We start from the raw sequence: 19,824 nt of genomic DNA on the forward strand, positions 1-19,824 counted from the left end.
CAGTTGTGATGGACAGAATTGGAGAATTTAAAGAAAGTAATTCATAGTATTTGATGATTAATCAAATATGAAGAATAAGGGATCCCATCAGTGATTCCCAGATTTTGGGACCTGAACAATCAGAAAAATGGATGGTGGTAGAGCAGATGGAACTGACGCAGTTAAGAGTCTGCTTCCTAAATCTTTGAAAAAAAAAAAAAAGCGGACTTGGCCCAGTGGATAGGGTGTCCGCCTACCACATGGGAGGTCCGCGGTTCAAATCCCAGGCCTCTTTGACTCGTGTGGAGCTGGCTCACGTGCAGTGCTGATGCGCACAGGGAGCGCCGTGCAATGCAGGGGTGTCCCCCGCATATGGGAGCACCATGCTCAGGGAGTGTGCCCGTGGGGAGAGCCGCCCAGCGGGAAAGAAAGTGCAGCCTGCCCAGGAATGGCGCCGCACACACAGAGAGCTGACACAACAAGATGATGCAACCAAAAGAAACACAGATTCCTGTGCCACTGACAACAACAGAAGCGGACAAAGAAGACGAGCAAATAGACACAGAGAACGGACAACCGGGGTGGGGGTGGGGTGGGGGGGGGGAGGGGAGAGAAAGAAATAAAAAATAAATCTTTAAAAAAAAAAGTCTGCTTACCACATGGAAGGCTCTGGGTCAGTTCCCCGGTGCCTCCTAAAAAATAGAAACAAAACAACAAGCAAACAAATGAAGAAACCAACTCAGGGGAGCCAGTGTGGCTGAGTGGTTAAATGCTGGCTTCCCACATACAAGGGTGCGGGTTCAGTCCCCAGCCCTGATACCTCAAAAACAAAAAAAAAAAAGTTGGGTGGATGCCATTCATTCAGAGTAGAGAATATAGAAGGAGCAGCATTGAACCACGTTGCAGGTTCAGATTTGTATATGTTGTTTGAGGTACCTGTGTAACATTCAAATGGAAATGTCTGGTAGGCACTGGCTTTTCTGGTCTCCACATCATGACAGAAATTTGGAAATCAGTATCAAACACCATTGACAACTGAGAACTGACTGGGAACTGTCAGTCTCAGAGTAGGATTTTTATCCACCTGAATTTGGAGTTACAGGGAGCTAGGAATAATTGGGCTTCACTTTCATACCCTGAAGTATACGGCGTTTGAGAGAATTAATATCTTCCGTGTAAGGATTCTGTCAGAGGAATGGGCCACATTTAACAAAAAAGTGAAAGGAAAAATCAGTGAGATTATGAATGTAGGGGAATTACCATAGTACCTTGGTTCTGAAAGATACCATACCATAAAATGGATTGTTTTCTAACGCTGGAAATTTATTAGTTTACAAGTTTACCCTTTCAGTGCTGAGAAAAATGTCCAAATCAAGGTGATGCTTTCTCCCTGAAGACCAACTGTCAGCCATGGCAAGGCACATGGCGGTGTCTCCTGGTCTTTCCCTACTCTTCGGGGTTTCATTGCTTTCAGTGTGTTGCCTCTGTGACTCTGCCCCCTCCCCCCCCACCCCATTCATCCCACTTATAAAGGACTCCAGTAAGAGGATTAATATCACCCTTGCCCATGACTTAACTGAAGTAACCTATTGAAAAATCCTACTTAAAATAGTTTTATACCCACAGGAATGGATTAGCTTTATTACCTTCCTGTAGTCCTTATACAAACCATCATAAAGACTATGTGGAAAGATTTTGTAAGTAGGGCAGCAGCAGGAGGTTGACTCAGGGATTACTGATTCTGGAGGCTCATTAAAATAATTTGGGAAGCTTTGAGAAAATACTGATGCCTTGACCCTATCCCATACCAAATCCAGAATCTTTAGGGATGGGCATGTAGACACTATTTCTTGGTTGTTTTTGTTTTTTAAAAAGATTTGTTTGTTTATTTCTCTAACCCCCCCCCCCCCCCCCCGTTGTCTGCTCTCTGTGTCCATTCGCTCAGTGTTCTTCTTTGTCTGCTTCTATTCGTCAGTGGCACCCGGAATTTGTGTCTCGTTTTGTTGCGTCATCTTACTGCGTCAGCTCTCTCTGTGTGCAGCGCCATTCCTGGGCAGGCTGCACTTTTCTTGCGCTGGGCGCCTCCTTACGGGGCGCACTCCTTGTGTGTGGGATTCCCCTATGCGGGGGACACCCCTGCGTGGCATGGCACTCCTTATGTACATCAGCAGTGTATGCGGGCCAGCTCATCACATGGGTCAGGAGGCCCTGGGTTTGAACCTTGTACCTCCCATGTGGTAGGTGGATGCCCTATCCTTTGGGCCACATCCGCTTCCCTCTTGTTTGTTTTTAAAGCTTTTTAAGCTTATAGATCTAAGGCTCAGCCAGGATTGAGAACACTTGTTGGAGGCTTATTTTCATTTATCATGCTTGGAAGTGACCTGATAAGTCCACAAAGTTGCCTCCTTCTAGAATTCCAGTTGGATGTGTATAGGGCCATCTCCTTTTCTCCTGCACTTTTTTAAACCTCTCTTACATATTTTGTCATCTCTTTCTATTAAATGTGCTTCATTTTAGGTAATTTCCTTAAAATGATTTTCTAATTTACTCATCTCTTCAGGTTTGTCTATTTTGCTGTTTAATCCTTCCATTGAGTATTCCATTAGAGTGTTGATTTCTCATTTCTCCATGTTCTATTTGTCCTGAAAAGAAAAAAGAGAAAACTCCATTGGGGTAACATGTATTACCACAGTAACACTACAATTTCCTTTTTAATAATTTTCATATGTGCAATTCAGTAACATTAATTATATTTACAATATTGTGCTGTCAACATCCCAAGCAGAAATTCTATACTTAGTAAGTGGTAACACCCCATCCCCCCGCAACTACCTTCTAGTTCTTGGTAATCTATAATCTCCTTTCTGTCTCTGTAAATTTACTTTTTGTAGATATTTCATAGAAGTGGAATCGTATAATATTTGTCAATTTGTGCCTGGCATATTTCACTCAGTGTAATGTCTTCAAGCGTCATCCATGTTGTGGCATGTTTCAGTATTTTATTCATTTTTATGGATAAATATTCCATTGTATGTATATACCATATCTATTTAATTTTTATGTCATTTTTTTCTTTTTCTTTTGAAATAATTTCAAACTTATAGGACAGTTACAAAATTAATACAAAACACATACAGAGAACTCCAACATACCGCCCCAACATACCCAGATCCACCAATTTTAACATTTTGCCACATCTGCCTTATCATTTCTGTAAGTTTTCTGGACATTTGAGAGTAGGTTGTATGCATCATGCTTCTTGAGCACATGATAGTTCCATGCACATTTATTATAAACAAGGATATTTATTCCCTTATGTAACCCCCTTAACTGCAGCTATTAAGTTCACGAAATTTCCATGAATGTTCTTTTGAGCCCTTTTCCCTCCATTATTAGATCCTGTCTAGGATCATGTTTTGCATTTAATAATCTCTTTAGCTGTTCTTTTTGTTGTTATTAAATTCAGAAAACATATACAACTTTCCCTTTCCCATCTCAGCCATGCCCAAGGATAAAATTCAGTGGGGAGTAATCACATTCACAATGTTGCACTACCCTCACCACCATCTATTACCAGAACTTTCACATTACTCCATAAAGAAACTGCATCCTTTATGTCTTAACTCTATACTCTCCTTGTCCCTGCCTGTGGCAGTTTGATACTATTTATGAATTCTAAAAAGAGATAAAGGTTATGTTTGTAAACTGGTCTGTTGCTCTGGGCATGATAACCCTTTGATCACATTAAATTCAGCTGAGCCGTCTGATTAAATTATGTTAAGATTAGGGCTTTGATTTAGCCATATCATTGGAATGTGACTCGATGTTGAGTCCCCACCCCCTTGGTGGGTTGATAAAATAGACTTTCACACAGAGAAGATACACAGAGTATATCTTGTGTCCCAGGAAGAGAGATGAGCCTGATAGTCTATAGCTGAACTTGTGAAGAGACCAGAGCAGCCGAGCCCGGAAAGAAATGAGCCCCAGGGAGAGAGATGAGCCTTATGCTAGCCTACATTTGAGATTGAAAGAAGCTGGGACACAGAGCCTTAAGACAAAGAAGGAAGATTGAACCCTTGTAGACATTGCCTGCCATCTTACATCAACACATGGCAACAGACTTTGGGGTGAGAAAGTACCTCTTAAAGTACCTTGAGTTGGACTCTTTAGGGTTTTGTGACTGCAAGCTTCTACCCTAAATAAATACTATTTATAAAAGCCAACAGATTTCTGGTACTTAGCATTAGCACCCTCTTGACTGACTAATACACTACTCTCAGTAATCTGTATTCCATTTCCTGTGTCTGTGTTTGCATGTTTTAGCTGTTTAATGTAAGTGAAATCATACATTATCTGTCTCTTTGCATCTGACTTATTTCACTCAACATGGTGTCTTTGAAGTTCTTCCAAGAAGTGGTATGTACCACTTCTTGACTCCTTTCAAGGCTAATATTCCTTTGCATACACACACGCACACACACAGACACACACACACACAAACCATGTTTATTCATCTGCTGATGGACATTTCGGTTGCTTCCACCTTTTGTCTATTGTGAATAATGCTGTTATGTACATTGGTATAGAAATATCCATTGGGAATCCCTGCTTTCAGTTCTTTGGGGTATATACCTAGGAGTACAACTGCTGTTCTAAGTTTTACTTTAGTTCTAAGTTTTACTTTATGGGGGAACCCCCAAATTGTTTTCCAGTACAGTGGCTGTACTGTTTTGCATTCCTACCAACAATTCTGAATGGTTCCTATTTCTGTGCACTCTCACCAGCACTTATTGTTTCCCATTTAGTAATAGCATTCTAGTGGGTATGAGGTGGCATCTCATTGTAGTTTTGATTTGCTTTTCCCTAATGGCTAATAATGTTGAGCATATATTCATGAGTTTATTGGCCATTTGTATACTTTTTGTTGAGGAATGTGTATTTGAGACCTTTGCTTAACTTTTAATTAGGTTGTCTTTTTGTTTTTGAGTTGTAGGGATTCTTTATATATTCTGGATATTAAAAGCTTATGAGATAGATGATTTCCAAATATTTTTTCCCATTCTTTAGGTTGTTTTTTCCCCTACTTTCTCAATAATGTCTTTTGATGCACAAGTTTTTAATATTGAGGTATAATTTATCAATTTTTTTCTTTTGTTGCTTATGCTTTTGGTAGTTTATTTTTTGGTTTATGAATGAGAAGATTTTTTTTTTAATTAGGGAATGGGTTGGTATAAATTTAATTCAGTTTTAAAGTCTGCCTGTTTTCTTTTTAAAACTAGTATCCTGTTCTTATGATTTACATTCCTTTTTTCCTTAATTATTTAATCATTTAAAACAAAAATTTTGTTGCCTCAGATTTTATAATTATATGAGTTCTGGGAGGTACTAATATTTCTGTTTGTTGTATCTGCTAATGTTCATTTATGTAGAGTGTTCCCTTGTGCAATTCATAATTTCTGGTTGTGAGATAATCTTCAACTTTTTTTTCCCCCTCCTTTCTTAAGAATCCCCAGAGTAGTTTTGTGTATGTTCTGCTACACTTTTTAGTACATCATCAGCCTCCAAACAAATGTTCTAATGTGTATGTTAATTTTTTAACTTGTGGATTCTTATTCCAAGGATCAAAATCCCTAAACAGAGATAGGCTTCCTTGTTGAATGCTTTTAGTAGATAGAAATTTTCTAATTTTAGCTTGCATTTCACTGTGGGTACTGCCTACTGAGGGATCTAGTTTTATGCAGGGATGTCTTTAAGGAAGAGCCTTTATTTCTAGGTCTTTGACTGCCATGGACCCAAAGTAGTAAATCTGAAGTGCCTGTTTTCCCTAACCATTGGTTGTTGCATTGTTGCTCTTGTATTTAACATTTTAGTTTTTTAAAGGTTATATATACATTAAAATATTTTTTTGTAATATTTTATCCCATATTTGCAATTCTTTAAAACTCAAAACCTTGAAGACTTCGGTGCGTAATTCATTGATTACTTTGAATAAAGTTTCTAAATGGTTTTGACAAATTACAATGGAAAGGTTGTAGGACTCATTTACAAAAGAGTAAGATACTAAATAGTTCCTCAAATACAAAAATGATGAAAATATCTCATTGGTGATGAGTAGCTAAAAGAGACCCACGTGTACTGTGTTGCTGAAAGGCTTTTGTTTTCCTGTGTTCAGTATAATCGTCAAAAAAAAAAAAAATCTGTGTTCAGTTAAGCTAAATGTGGATTTTAAATATTTATAAAATTTAACAACTACAATTTCTAGTGGAAGAATATTGCTTGTTTGGGCAAAGTTGGAAATTATGTAGCACCCAGCTAATTGAAAGTATATGTCTGCTTCATAAGATTATCAGTAAGAACAATGTTTTTACCATAACACTGTACTACACCAAAATTAATATTATCTTCAATGTTGAACTTTTCAAACTGAATTTTCATTGATGTTAGGTATTTCACATTAGAAAGAATGACCTTCCAAGAGCTTTATTTCATTTCATTGAAAGCATTCAAAACTAGCCATTATTATGGGAGGGGTAAGATGGCAGTAGAGTAAGGAGCTTGAGGAGTCAGCTCGTCCTACAGTGTAGTTAGTAATCACCCCAAGCTATTATCCTTGCAAGAACAGAAGGAGAAGACTGCCCATCTGCAATGAAGATTTCTGAGTAGAGCACTCCACACTGTGGAGGCTGGTGCCCACTCCTGCTGGCAGCTAAAGCTACCTCAGCAGCTATTCCCTGGATGGAGCTGGAAGCTCTATTTTCCAGAAATGGGAGAAGGAGAAATAGTTGGGCACTGACTTCATCTACTGATTAGTAAACTTGGCTGGCTAAAGTCTAATTCTAAGAACAGCTAAAGTTTGAACCTGTTCAAGTCAGAAAGAGACTGGTAGCCTCCATTTTAATTCCACCCCTGGCATCAGGACGACATGAGGCTGATTGTAAATTGCAGTGACAGTAAGGATTGGCTTCTTTCCACCCAGGTTGGATTGCGCCTCTAGCCTAGGCTCCAACCCCAGCTCCAGCAGGGAGGAAGCTGGGGACACCAGTACCAGCCAGTCCTGGAAACTAGTAACTTTTGGTCTGCATGGATAATTGGACACTTGTGGCTCTATCTTCACCCCCCAATAGGATAGGAGGGGGGCGGTGTTTCCCCAGCATCAGTGGGCAACTGCAGGTGCTTTCAGCTTACACAGGCTAAATTGTTAGACATCTGTGGCTCCATCCCCACCCCTGATAGGACAGTGGGGTGGGCTGTTTTGCTTTTGGCCCACACAGACTAGATTGTTGGATACTCATGTGGTTCCATCCTCACCCCTGGCAGGGGAGGAATGGGGTTGATACTTCATCAGTCTACCTGGGCAATTATGGTCAGTTTTGACATGCATGGCTTAGTTTGCTACCCACATCTGCAGCTCCATCCCCACCCTAGGCAAGGCAGGAAGGGGTGTGAAATTTCATCAGTCTCTTTGAACAACTTAAAGTGGTCTTGGCCTACACACAGATGCAGTTCCATCTGTACCTCTGGGAAGTAGGAGGGAGAAGTTTCATTGGTTCCTAGGGTAATGCAGGCAGCTTCCACGTCCACAGCTTACAATAAGTACCAACTGTATCCTCGACTCCTGCTTATGCAATCAGCAAGGGAGGAAACAGATGAGAAAGAACTGAAAAAAAATTCACATTGGTCAAACACAAGCCATTATAAATTGGTTAAACACAAGCCATTATAAATTTCCAAATTAAGCTGAACCTTGGTACTCAACTGTTTTGAAACTGGTAAAATTTGGTACTCTACACATTTTGACGTGAACATTTTGTCCTGGTACTTGTCATTTGTTTGGTATTTGACGTGTAAGCCAGAACCTGTCAGTGTTGGTTCCCTCATAACTTGCTGCTCTTTCCAGCTGAAACAAAGGGTCACACATTAGTCATGCAGTAGCTCTTGCCCTGTGCACTTCCCATTGTGGTCTTACCTTAGCTTCTGTGGTCATTTTGTATATTTTTACATTTTTTCCCCTTATCATGGGTCCTGAGAAAATGAGCAGTGATAGTGCTGAACAGAAAAGATTGTTTTTTGTTTTATGTTTTTGGTTTGGGTTGCATTAAATTTATTTACATTATTCCTTATGGGAAAAGTCTGTATTCATCATTTTTGGTATTTGTTATGTCTCCCGGAACCAATTAATGACAAGTTCTAAGGTACCACTGTATATAACAAGGGGCTGCAGCACAAAGCCAATCAAATAGAAAGCACTAAACTAAAGAATCTGTGCCCAGAATAAATACATCTAGTAAACCAGATGCCAAGACACCAACAGAAAATTTCATTCTGTACCAAGAAACAGAAATAAATGGCCCAAAGGAACAGGCTAAGCCTCCAGGTGACATAAAGGAGTTAAGACAACTAATCATAGGTATTCCAGCAAATTCATTGAGATGGCTAAAGAGATTAAGAAGATACTGGATGACCACAAAAAAGAATTTGAAAGAGTAAAATAGAAAAATAGCAGATCTTAGGAGAATGAAAAGTACAATAAATGTAATAAAAAATACACTGGCAGGGAGTGGATGTAGCTCACATCGTTGAGTACGAGGTCCTGGGTTCAATTTCTGATACTTCCTACAAAAAATTATTGGAGGGATGTAACAGCATATTTGAAGAGGCAAAAGGAAGGATCAGTGAGTTTGAAACATGGCTTCTGAAAGTGAACATACAGAAGAAAAGATAAAAAATTGAACAGGGTCTCAAGGAACTAAACATTGGCAAGAGATGTGCAAACATACTTGTCATGGGTGTTTCCAAAGGAGTAGAGAAGGGAAAAGGGGCAGAAGGAATATTTGAGGAAATAATATAGATAATTTTCCAACCCTATATAAGGACATAGATAATCTGTGTCCAAGAAGCACAATGTACTCCCATCCAAATCCAAATAAAACTACTTCAAGACACATTCTAATCAGAATGTCAAATGCCAAAGATAAAGGAAGAAACCTGAGAGCAGCAAGAGAAAAATAATGCATAACGTACAAGGGATTCCCAGTAGGCTTAAGTGCCGATTTCTCATCAGAAACCATGGAGGCAAGAAGGCGGTGGTATAATATATTTAAGATCCTGAAAGAGAAAATCTGCCATCAAAGAACCTTTTATCTGGAAAGACTGTCTTTCAAAAATTCTGGCAAGTTTAGAATATTCAAAGATAAACAGAAACTGAGAGTTTATAACCAAGAGACTGACTTTGCAGGAAATACTGAAGGGAGTGCTGCAGCCTGAAAAGAAAAAAACAGGAGAGAGAGAAAGAGGCTTGGAAGAAAGTCTAGAAAGGAAAATTTTTTCAGTAAAAGTAACTGATAGAAGAGTGGTAAAAATAAGATATGACAGATAAAACCAAAGGTCAAACTGAGTGAAGTAAAAAACCTTGAGCAAATGAAAACAGGAGACCGCAACATATCAGAACATAGGGAATGTAGCGAAGGTAGTGCTGAGGTTAATTTATAGCCCTCAGTGCTTACATTAAAAAAAGAAGGGGGAAGTGGGTGACTCAAGTGATAGGGCTTCCGCCTCCCATATAGGAGGCCCTGGGTTCAACCCCTGGGTTCTCCTGGTGAAAAAGAAGAAGAGAAAGCATGCCTGCACGGCAAGCCAGTGCCCTCATGGTCAGCCAAGTGCCTGTGTGATGAACCAGTGCCTACGCACATGAGTCCCGCTATGCAGCAAGATGATGATGGAACAAAAGAAAGACGAAGAGGAGAGTCAAGGTGAAGTATAGCAGAAACCAGGAACTGAGGTAGCGCAGCTGACAGGGAACGTCTCTACATCAGAGGCTCCAGGATCAAAATCCAGGGAATCCTAGAGGAGAAAAAATAAGAAAAGAAGACAAAAAGAGAAATAGATACAGAAGATCACATGGTGAATGGACACAGCAAAAAGAGCAGGGTGGGGGGAGGGGAAAGGGGGAAAATAAATCTTTAAAAAAAAAAGGAGGTAAAATAAATGACCTAACTACACAGCTGGAGAAATTAGGAAAAGAACAGTAAACTACTCCCAACAGAAGGAATGAAATAACAAATATCAGAGCACAAATAAATGAAATTGAGAACAACAACAAAAATAGAATTAACAAACCAAAAGTCGGTTCTTTATGAAGATTAACAAAATTGACAAACCCTTAGCTATGTTCACAAAGAAAAAAGAGAAGATGCAAATAAATAAAATCAGAAATGAAAACAGGGATGTTACTACTGACCCCATTGAACTAAAAGTGATCATAAGAGGATATTATGAATAACTGTATGACAACAAAGTAGGTGATGTAGATGAAATGGAACAATTCCTAGGACTATATAAACAACTGACACTGACCCTAGAAGAAAGAGAGGACCTCAACAAACCAATCAAAAAATGAAGAGATTGAAACAGTCATCACACAACTCCCTAAAATGAAAAGCCCAAGACCAGATGGCTTGACAGGTGAATTCTACCATGCAGTTAAAGATTTAATACCAGTCTTACTCAAACTCTTCCAAAAAATTGATCAGAAAGGAATGCCACTGAACTCATTGTATATAGTCAATATCACCCTAATACCAAAGCCAGATAAAGATATTAGGAAAAAAGAAAATTACAGAACCATGTATTTTATGATTATGATTGCAAAATCATAATGATTATGATTATGATTGCAAAAATCCTCAAAAAAATACCTGTTGGGAAGTGGACTTGGGCCAGTGGTTAGAGCGTCTGTCTACCACATGGGAGGTCCGGGGTTCAAACCCCAGGCCTCCTTGACCCGTGTGGAGCTGGCGCATGCGCAGTGCTGATGCGTGCAAGGAGTGCCATGCCACGTAGGGGTGTCCCTCTCGTAGGGGAGCCCAACGCGCAAGGAGTGCGCCCCGTAAGGAGAGTCGCCTAGCGCGAAAGAAAGTGCAGCTTGCCTAAGAATGGTGCCGCCCACATGGAGAGCTGACACAACAAGATGATGCAACAGAAAGAAACACAGATTCCCGTGCCACTGACAACAACAGGAGCAGACAAAGAAGACACAGCAAATACACACAGAGAACAGACTGGGGTGGGGGGAAAGGGGAGAGAAATAAATAAATCTTAAAAAAAAAAAACTTGTTAGTCAAATCAAACTGCACATTGAAAGAATTATTCATCTTGATCCAAGTTGGCTTTCTGCCAGGTGTGCAAGAGTAGTTCAACAAAAGAAAGTCAATCAGCATAATATATCGAATTAATGAATCAAAGAAAAAAAATTACCTGATCATCCTGATTGACACATAAAGGGCATTTGACAAAATCCAGCATCCATTTTTTAAAATGAAAATGCCAAAATAAATAGAAATTGGAGGAAATTTTCTCAACATAATAAAGGGCATTTATGAAATATCCACATCTAACATTGTACTCAATAATGAAAGGCTGAAATCTTTCCCATTGAGATCAGGAACAAGACAAGGATGCCCGCTGTCACCACTCTTGTTCAGTAGAGTGCTAGAGCAGTGGTCTGTGGAAAGATTTCTGGGGGACCATGAGTTTGAATTGAAAATTCAAATAAATCATCATTCTTGTGGAGACTTCTTGTTGTGGGTAACATATATTAAATAATACATAGTATAGTGTGGACTAAGTAGGGGGTCTGGTTTTTACCTGACTGGCAAAGGTGTCCATGGAGCAAAAAAGGGTTTGAACCCATGCATTAAATCATATTACCTAGCAACAGTGGTATAAACATGGTACTGGCATAAAGAAAGACATATAGACCAATGGAACTGGGTTGATGGTTCAGAAACAGATCCTCATGTCTGTAGTCAAGTGATTTTTGACAAGCCTGTCAAGCCCACCTAGCTGGGGCAGAACAGTCTATTCAGCAAAGTCTGGGAGAACTGGATTTCTATATCCAAAAGAAGGAGGACCCCTATCTCAAACCTTATATAAAAATTAAATCAAAATGGATCAAAGACCTGAATATAAAAGTGAGAATCATAAAATCCCTAGAAGAAAATGTAGGAAAACACCTTTAAGATCTGGCCATAGGTGGTAGAATCTTAAATATTATGCTAAAAGCACAAGCAGTGAAAGAAAAAAAGGATAATTGGGCCTTCCTCAAACTTAAACATTTTTGTGCTTCAAAGGTCTTTGTCATGAACGTTAAAAAGCAACCCAGTCAATGGGTGAAAATATTTAGAAACCACATATCCGATAAGGGTTTGATTTTCATGCTATGTAAAGAGATCATATAACTCAACAGAACAGAGAAAGCAATCCAATTTAACAATGTGCAAAAGACTCAAATAGACATCTTGCCGAAGAGGAAATAAAAAGTGAAAAGGCGAATGCTTAATATCACTGGATATTAGGAAAATGCAAATTAAAACTGCAAGGAGATACTGCACACCATTGTTAAAAAAAAAAAAAACAGCAGAGAACAGTAAGTGCTTGAGTGGTTGTAGAGAAATAGGAACATTCCTTTACTGTTTTGAATGTAAAACGTACAGCCTCTGTGGAAGACAGTTTGGCGGTTCCTCAGGAAGCTAAATATGATCTGGCAATCCCTGTACTAGGAATATATCCAGAAGAACTGAAAACTGTGACATGAACAGACATTTGTACACCAGTGTTAATAGTGGTGTTATTCACCATTGCCAAATGGAAACAACCCAAGTGTCCATCCACTAATGAACGGATAAACAAAATATGATATATAAATATGATAGAATACTATACTACTGTAGGAATAAATGAAATTGGGACATGTGTGACAACATGGATGAACCTTGAAGACAAGCTAAGTGAAATGAACCACATGCAAAAGGACAAATGTTGTATGCCCTTACTAATATGAAATAAAGATGAAGAATAAACAATAGTGTTAAAAATTGAGAGCATAGGTTACTAGGAGATAGGATGAGGGCTGAGAAAGGGGTACTGATGCTTAATAGTGTATAGAATTTTTAATTAGCTTGACTGTAAAAGTGTGGAATTGGATAGAGTTGATGGCAATACATTATAGTGAGTGTAACTAATGTGGCTGGTTTATATGGGATTGTGGCTGAAAGGGGTAGTCTAGGGATGTGTCAATTGAAATAGCGTATAATTTAGGGACTAGCGAATAATTTAGGGACCGAATAACGTAGTGAACCCAGAGATGGATGAGGGTTGTGGTTAATACAAGAATGTTCTTCTCTAAACTGGAACTAAGGTACATTGTTATTACAGGGTAGTAAGCATGTGGAAATGCATGGGGAAAATACAATTAATGTAACTTATGGACTGTAGTTAACAGCGATATTGTAATATTCTTGCATCAGTGTCAAAGTACTGTGTTAATAATAGGGATGGGTATGGAAGGAATATTCCAAATGTACACTATAGAAAATAGTTAGTGGTAGTAGTATGATATTCTCTCTTAATCTGTGACAAATGCTCCACAAAAATGTAAGGTATCGATGGAGGAAATTCTGCATGTTATGCATGATTGTTTTTGTAAGTTCACAACTTCTCTAATTAATATATTTATAATTAGCTATTATTGGGCAATTGATTTTCCAATGTTGATTTTCTAATTTCCTCACAGCAGATGATATAACTGATACAATTTTACCGTTTGTAAAATTTTTCTAATGTAGCCAACATATTAACAATTATTTGCTTTACTGTTAATACATGCTAAAGAAAATTTGTAATTAAAATTAACTCAGAATTATGAATTTTTAGATTTATTACAAAATATAAAATGGAATCTTGACATACATGCTATGTTTTATGTGCACCTGGCCACAATTTATACATTTTCCCCTGACAGGCAGCCTCATAAGTTAAATGGCCTGCATGGGCAGCAAGGTTGGAGTCTGCTCAAAAGTGTTACTTTAATTGCCTTTGTTTTGGTGAACAACTTTTTTTTTTTTTTTTTAAGATTTATTTATTTATCCACCTTTCCTTCCCTCCCCCTAACGCTTACGCTCACTGTGTGCTCTCTGTGTCCATTCTGTGTGTGTTCGTCTGTGTCTGCTTGTCTTCTCTTCTCATCTTCTCTTTAGGAGGCACCAGGAACCGGTCCCAGGACATTCTGATGTGGGAAAGAGGCACTCAATTGCCTGAGCCACCTCAGCTCCCTGATTGGTTTTGTCTCTCAGTGTCTCTCCTCCGTGTCTCTTTTTTGTTGCATCATCTTGTCCTGCTGCTTGATGCCGTGTAAGCCAGCCAGCTCTCTGCGCCATGCAGGCCAGCTTGCTTTTCACCAGGAGACCCTGGAAATTGAACCCAGGACCCTCCATGTGGTAGATGGGAGCCCAATCACTTGAGCCACATCCGCTTCCTGTGAACTTCATTTTTTTAAATCAAAGGGCCTGCATGTTGTCTGCGAGTCATGTAAAGATTCAGTTTATCTTTGGTTGTCTTTCAGATTTATTCACTTAATATCTGGCTTATAAATTACTAGATGAGACCAAGGTAGAAAATGGAAATGAAGAGAAATTAGACCTATGAAACATATCGTGGCTTATTTTAATGTAACTATTAATAATAATATAATAACAAAAATGATAATAGTTTAAAAAAAAGATGTTAAACTGTACAAGATGATGAAACAGTGGTGGTAAACTGTGACAGTTGCAGACTATTTGAGAGTTAACTATTATAATACTTCTTTTAAAATTCTCATAGTGTTTTTGAGTGTCTTTTTCCGTATGAATTTTTAAAGATTTCAGCTAGTTCTAAAGTAAATAATCCCTCTTCCCCCAACCCTTTCCCTATAAAAATCATAGTGATTAAAATCATAAATTTAATATAATTTTATATTTTATTTATATATGCATGTGAAATACTGATATTTTTGTGGTATTGTTTTCCCACTTGTGAAACATGATGTTGATTCCATGTTTTTCAGGTCTTATTTTATGAGACTTTTTTTTTTTTTTTTTAAGGTGCCAGGGTTGAGGATCAAACCCTGGACCTCATATGTGGGAAGCTGGCACTCAACTGTTGAGCCACATTGGCTCCCCTGAGTTGGTATTTTCACTTGTTTGCTTTTTATGTTTGTTTTTAGGAGGCATCAGGGACCAAACCCAGGACCTCCCTTGTGGGAAGCAGGCATTCAACTGTTTAAGCCACATTTGCTCCCCAATTTGAGTTTTAACAAGCATGAGATGAGAAAGTTTCATGATTTTCTTCTTAGATCATATCTTCTCACTGACCCCCACCCACCACCCCCATGACTCCCTCATCTGTTGACCCATTGTTTTTGCTCATTGTTTTTTTGCTTGTTGTCTATTTGCTTTTTCTTTAGGAGGCAGGGGGAACTGAACCCAGGACCTCCCGTGTGGGAGGTAGATGCTCACCTGTGTGAAACACATCTGTTCCTGCTTGGTTGTTTTTTTTTTTTTCTCATTGTCTGTTTGTTGTTTTTGCTTGTTTTCTCCTCTTTGTCTGTCTTCTTTAGGTGGCACTGGGAACTGAATCTGGGGCATCTCATGTGGGAGGTGGGTGCTCTACTGCTTGAGCCCCATCTGCTCCCCAAGCATATGCTTTTTAATTTAAATTTACTTGTAGAAATTATGGCAGAATGTTTATTGAGTGTCCCAAAACTATGCTTCCCATTTTCTTTAGTAAAGAAACTTTGATTTTCATCCAGGAGCATTGCTACCCAGATTAAATGACTGCTTTCCCAGTCCCCCTATGGCTAAGTGTGGTTATGTGATTAAGCTCTGGCCAGTGAGATGTAAGTGGAAGTGTTATTTGAGACTTCTGGGGCCTCTCTCTATGAGCACATTGGTTTTCCTTTCTTTTATCCTGCTGCCAGCTTCTACCCTGGATGATGAGGATGAGGCCTGCACCCTAAGAAACCAGAGAGGTTGGAGCCTAGGTCATAGAAACTTAGTGTATTACCATTCCAGCTCTGAAGAAATTAACTTTTCTTAGAAAACTGGTATTTCAAATAGATTTTTATATGCAGTTAAACTTACTACTATAGGTACTTTTTAGTTTTTTTGTTGCTATTGTGAATAGGAAATTTTTTTCACTCACAACTGGATAGTACTAATTAGGGTGAAAAGCTTTTTTTTTGTTTGTTTGCTTTTTTGTTTTTTTGTCTTTTAAAGGAGGTACTGGAGTTTCAACCTAGGATTTTGTACATGGGAAGCTCAGCATAACCACTGAGCTACATCTGCATCCCTGTGTTTTAATATTTATCTTGATGTGACTACTTTAATAAAATGTTAGTAATTTTTTATTAGTCTCTTGAATTTTGTAGTTATTCAATGCTGTATTCTTCAGGAAAAGGTAATATCAACTGTGTAAATATACTCATTATTTTATTGGCTTGTTCATATGCACAAACCTCCAACAATAAGTTGAATGCTAGTGGTAATTGTGACTATGCCGACTCATTCTTAAATTGACTAGAGGTGCCTTTATTATTTAATCTTTCAATGTGATTAAAGTTGTTATTAGTTTTTGGTAGTAATTCTTATCATACTTGAGTAATTTCTTTCCTGTTTTACTGAGTTTTTATTACCAAAAGCTACAGATGTTATTAAATATCCTTTGTATGTCTGTTATTTAATCATGAGGGTTGGTCTCCATTAATTTGTTGATGTGGTGAAATATTTTAAATTCCTGATCTTGAACAATGCTTGCATATCTGGAATAAATCAACTTGGTCATGGGATATTATTCTGATATCCTGTATTAGTTCAGATATAGATTGGATTGCTGTAATAGAGACCCAAAAATATAGGCTTAAGAAGTTGTTTTTTTTTTTTTTCCAGATAAAATGTTCGTTTCTAAGTCCTTCTGAAGGCTGGGTAGGTGGCCAGGATTTTACTTGATTTCTTGATTGTGCTGGGGATCAGGCTTTTTCTGTTTTATTGTTCTTCCATCCTTAGTGTGTGGTTACCCTCTTAAAATGTAAAATGGTACTCTAACTCTCACCATCATACCCTTGGAAAGGGGAACAAAGGAAATGGAGGCTGGAGTTTATTAGCCATCTTAGACCATAAAGAATGAGAACTGCACCCAAAGGATGATAAGAGAAGAGATGAGAGCTGGAGATTGTGTAGAGAAGTTGCAGTTTACTCTCCCAACCAATTAACCACAATTGAGTTGCATTGACTAACTTTAAAGGTTGTGTGGCAGAGTCTGGGAAATTGGTCCCTATTCTGGTATGCCGTGTTCAGTCATAATTCAGAGTTTTATTCCTTTAAGGGAGAAGGGTAATAAAGATATTGAGGGAAACTAAGTCATAATCACATACACATTCAAACACATATATATGGTTTCAGTTTTCTTATGTTCATAAAGAATTTTTGCAATTGTATTAATAAAAAATCTGTCCCATAGCTTTCTTTTATGCACTTATTCGTAGATTTTAGTATTTATCATCCTAGCTTCATAAAATAAAGTAAATATATCAAGTAATCAACCAAAATGGAGAAATGGAACATTACGAATACTCCCAGGAGTCCCTGTTATTTCCCTTTCCATTCATTTCCTCTTTCCAAATGTATTCATTAGCTTGACTTCTAACATCATACATTAATTTTGTGTGTTTTTTAAAATTCTGTATAAAGGGAACAAGAAATATAGTATGAACCCTTTGCGCCTGGTTTCTTTCTTTCAACATTAATGTTTGTGAGATTCATCCATGTTGTCAAAATTGTACCTTTCATCCTTTCTAATTTCTACATTGTGTTTTATTAATTGATTGACATTTGAGTTATTTCCCCTTTGTGAATAATGTTGCTATGAATATTCTTGACATGCCTCTTGGTAGACAAATTATGCATTTTTCTTATATGTGTGTGTATATATATATGTGTGTGTAATTGTTGGGTTTTAAGATATGCATGAACTTTTACTAGTTTAAAAAAAATGATTTGTACCACTTTATCCTTTCACCAGCAGTGTAGGTGAATTTAGTTATTCCACCACTTTGCCAATACTTGATACTGTGCCTTTTTAACCTTTGTTATTCTGCTAATGAAACATTTTCATATGTTTATTGGACATTTGGAAATGCCTATTCAAGTTTTCTTTTTTGCCCATTTTTCTGTTTGTTGTCTTTTTCCTATTGATTTGTGGGTATTCTTAAAATATTCAAGATATAAGTGCTTTGTTAATTTTATATATTGCAGTTATCTTCTAACACTATGTTTTGCTAGATTATACCTAATGGTGTTTTTTGATAAAATGTAGTTCTTTTTTATGTAATCAACTTTATCAGATTTTTCCTTTTTGAGCTTAGTACTTGTTATGTCTTGTTAAAAATGTCTTGCAATATTTTACCACTGTTAATGTCTCAGATCTCTTAGAAATTCAGAAATCCTGCATTTTGAAATGGTTATGGATATCATTAATATGATCTTCCTATAAAATCAAATGTTAAATTTCATTTTTTTCATAACCAAAGTTTACATGGATTTAATATTTGTAAGCAGAAAACCCCTGATAGCAAGTTGACTAATTTCCATTATATATACACTTTTTAAAAAAAGTATAGAGTGGATGTGACTCAAGCCTCCCACATGGGATGTCCTGGGTTCGGTTCCCAGTGCTTCCTGAAAAAACAAAAGCTGCAAGCAGAACAAACAAAAAAACCAACTCAGGGAAACCGATGTGGCTCAGTGTTTGAGCACTGGCTTCCTTCATACGAAGTCCTGGGTTCAAATCCCTGGCCTCCTGTACGTCAGGAAAAAGAAACAAGTATGTATCAAACATCTGAAACTGTTGCTAAAGTTTGTCTAATTTAACTTGTACATGAGCTTGGAATTGCCCTTCCTTACTATTCGTAATTGGTAAGAGGGATTACCTAGAAATGTAATATATTTAACCTGTAAAGAAGTGTAGGAATATTTAATTTGCTTTCCTACCATTATTTAATCAAGAAAGTGTACACTGAATGCCATTTTAAAGACTTAAAATTGTCAAGTAGAAAAGTTTTTCATGTCATAATTATTTTATAATTTATAAAAGTACCTAAAATATGGAATGTTGTGTGAGACTTTTAACCTCATTTCTTATAACGAATTGCACTGTAGTTGTATTTCAAATAGTCATGGCAATTTTGAATTGTAAAAGGACATTGATTCTATACTCTGAGGCAGTCATAGACTCTGCTAACATTTTTTTTTTTTTTTTACCACTTACAGGTTCATCTTCATATGCATATTTTCTTTTTTCTTACCCTGTAGAGGCTCAGAGGGAATGGAATGACTGTAAGATGACTTGTTTCATCACGTAGTCTCTTCTTTTTCCTGAATCTTTGACTCTTCTCCCAGAGTATAAATATTCTTAGTTATCTCTGTTAAAAAGAAAAATCATTTCTCTCTGCCTAGAGGGGCCTGCACCAAATCTTGTTGTGTATTTCCATCTTTCTCTCCCATTCCTCAGCAAGCACTGTTCTTTCCCTCATTTCCCAAATAAATTCTTCTTACTGGCCTAAAAAAGAAAAAAGTAAAAAATATTCCTCTGGCTACCTCTCTGTGTTTCTACTTTCATTTATATTCCAGATTTTTCTAAAATGTCTACATTTGGTTTTTATGTTATGCCTCCCATTTACTCTGTACCTTTATTGTTTCCACCCACTCCATTGGCTAATCTCACATAGTTTTCCCATATTTCTGTGAGAACATTTCCTCAATTTCTTTATTTTAGTCAGTAGTTATTTATGCTGAGGAACATTTGGTACTTTTCTTGACTTAAAATAGGAATTATTGATATGCTCTTTTGCATTTCAGATACCTAGAATTTTAATAGCTTCTTGAAATTCTTCCTATTAAATCAAATTTTGTTGGCTTCCTTTTTTACAGAAAATTGATCTTAGTTAGAGTAACTATTGACTTAATTCAAGATAGA

The 19,824-nt window shown here is 37.5% G+C and overlaps 1 protein-coding gene across 11 annotated transcripts in view; it reads left to right on the forward strand.

Annotated features, from left to right (window-relative positions):
• Window positions 1-19,824, forward strand: part of PTBP3 (polypyrimidine tract binding protein 3) — a 130,259-nt gene that overhangs the window by 53,702 nt on the left and 56,733 nt on the right. For 5 of the 11 annotated variants that reach the window (XM_071217059.1, XM_004463906.3, XM_071217060.1 and 2 more), the window contains one exon: window positions 16,740-16,775. The exons of the other annotated variants lie outside the window; for them this stretch is intronic. The gene's annotated coding sequence lies outside the window, so the exon portion shown is untranslated. The remainder of the gene's footprint in view (window positions 1-16,739; window positions 16,776-19,824) is intronic. 11 annotated transcript variants of the gene reach the window in all.

Source organism: Dasypus novemcinctus, chromosome 8 (genome assembly GCF_030445035.2).
Source record: "Dasypus novemcinctus isolate mDasNov1 chromosome 8, mDasNov1.1.hap2, whole genome shotgun sequence".
Taxonomy (NCBI): Eukaryota; Metazoa; Chordata; class Mammalia; order Cingulata; family Dasypodidae; genus Dasypus; species Dasypus novemcinctus.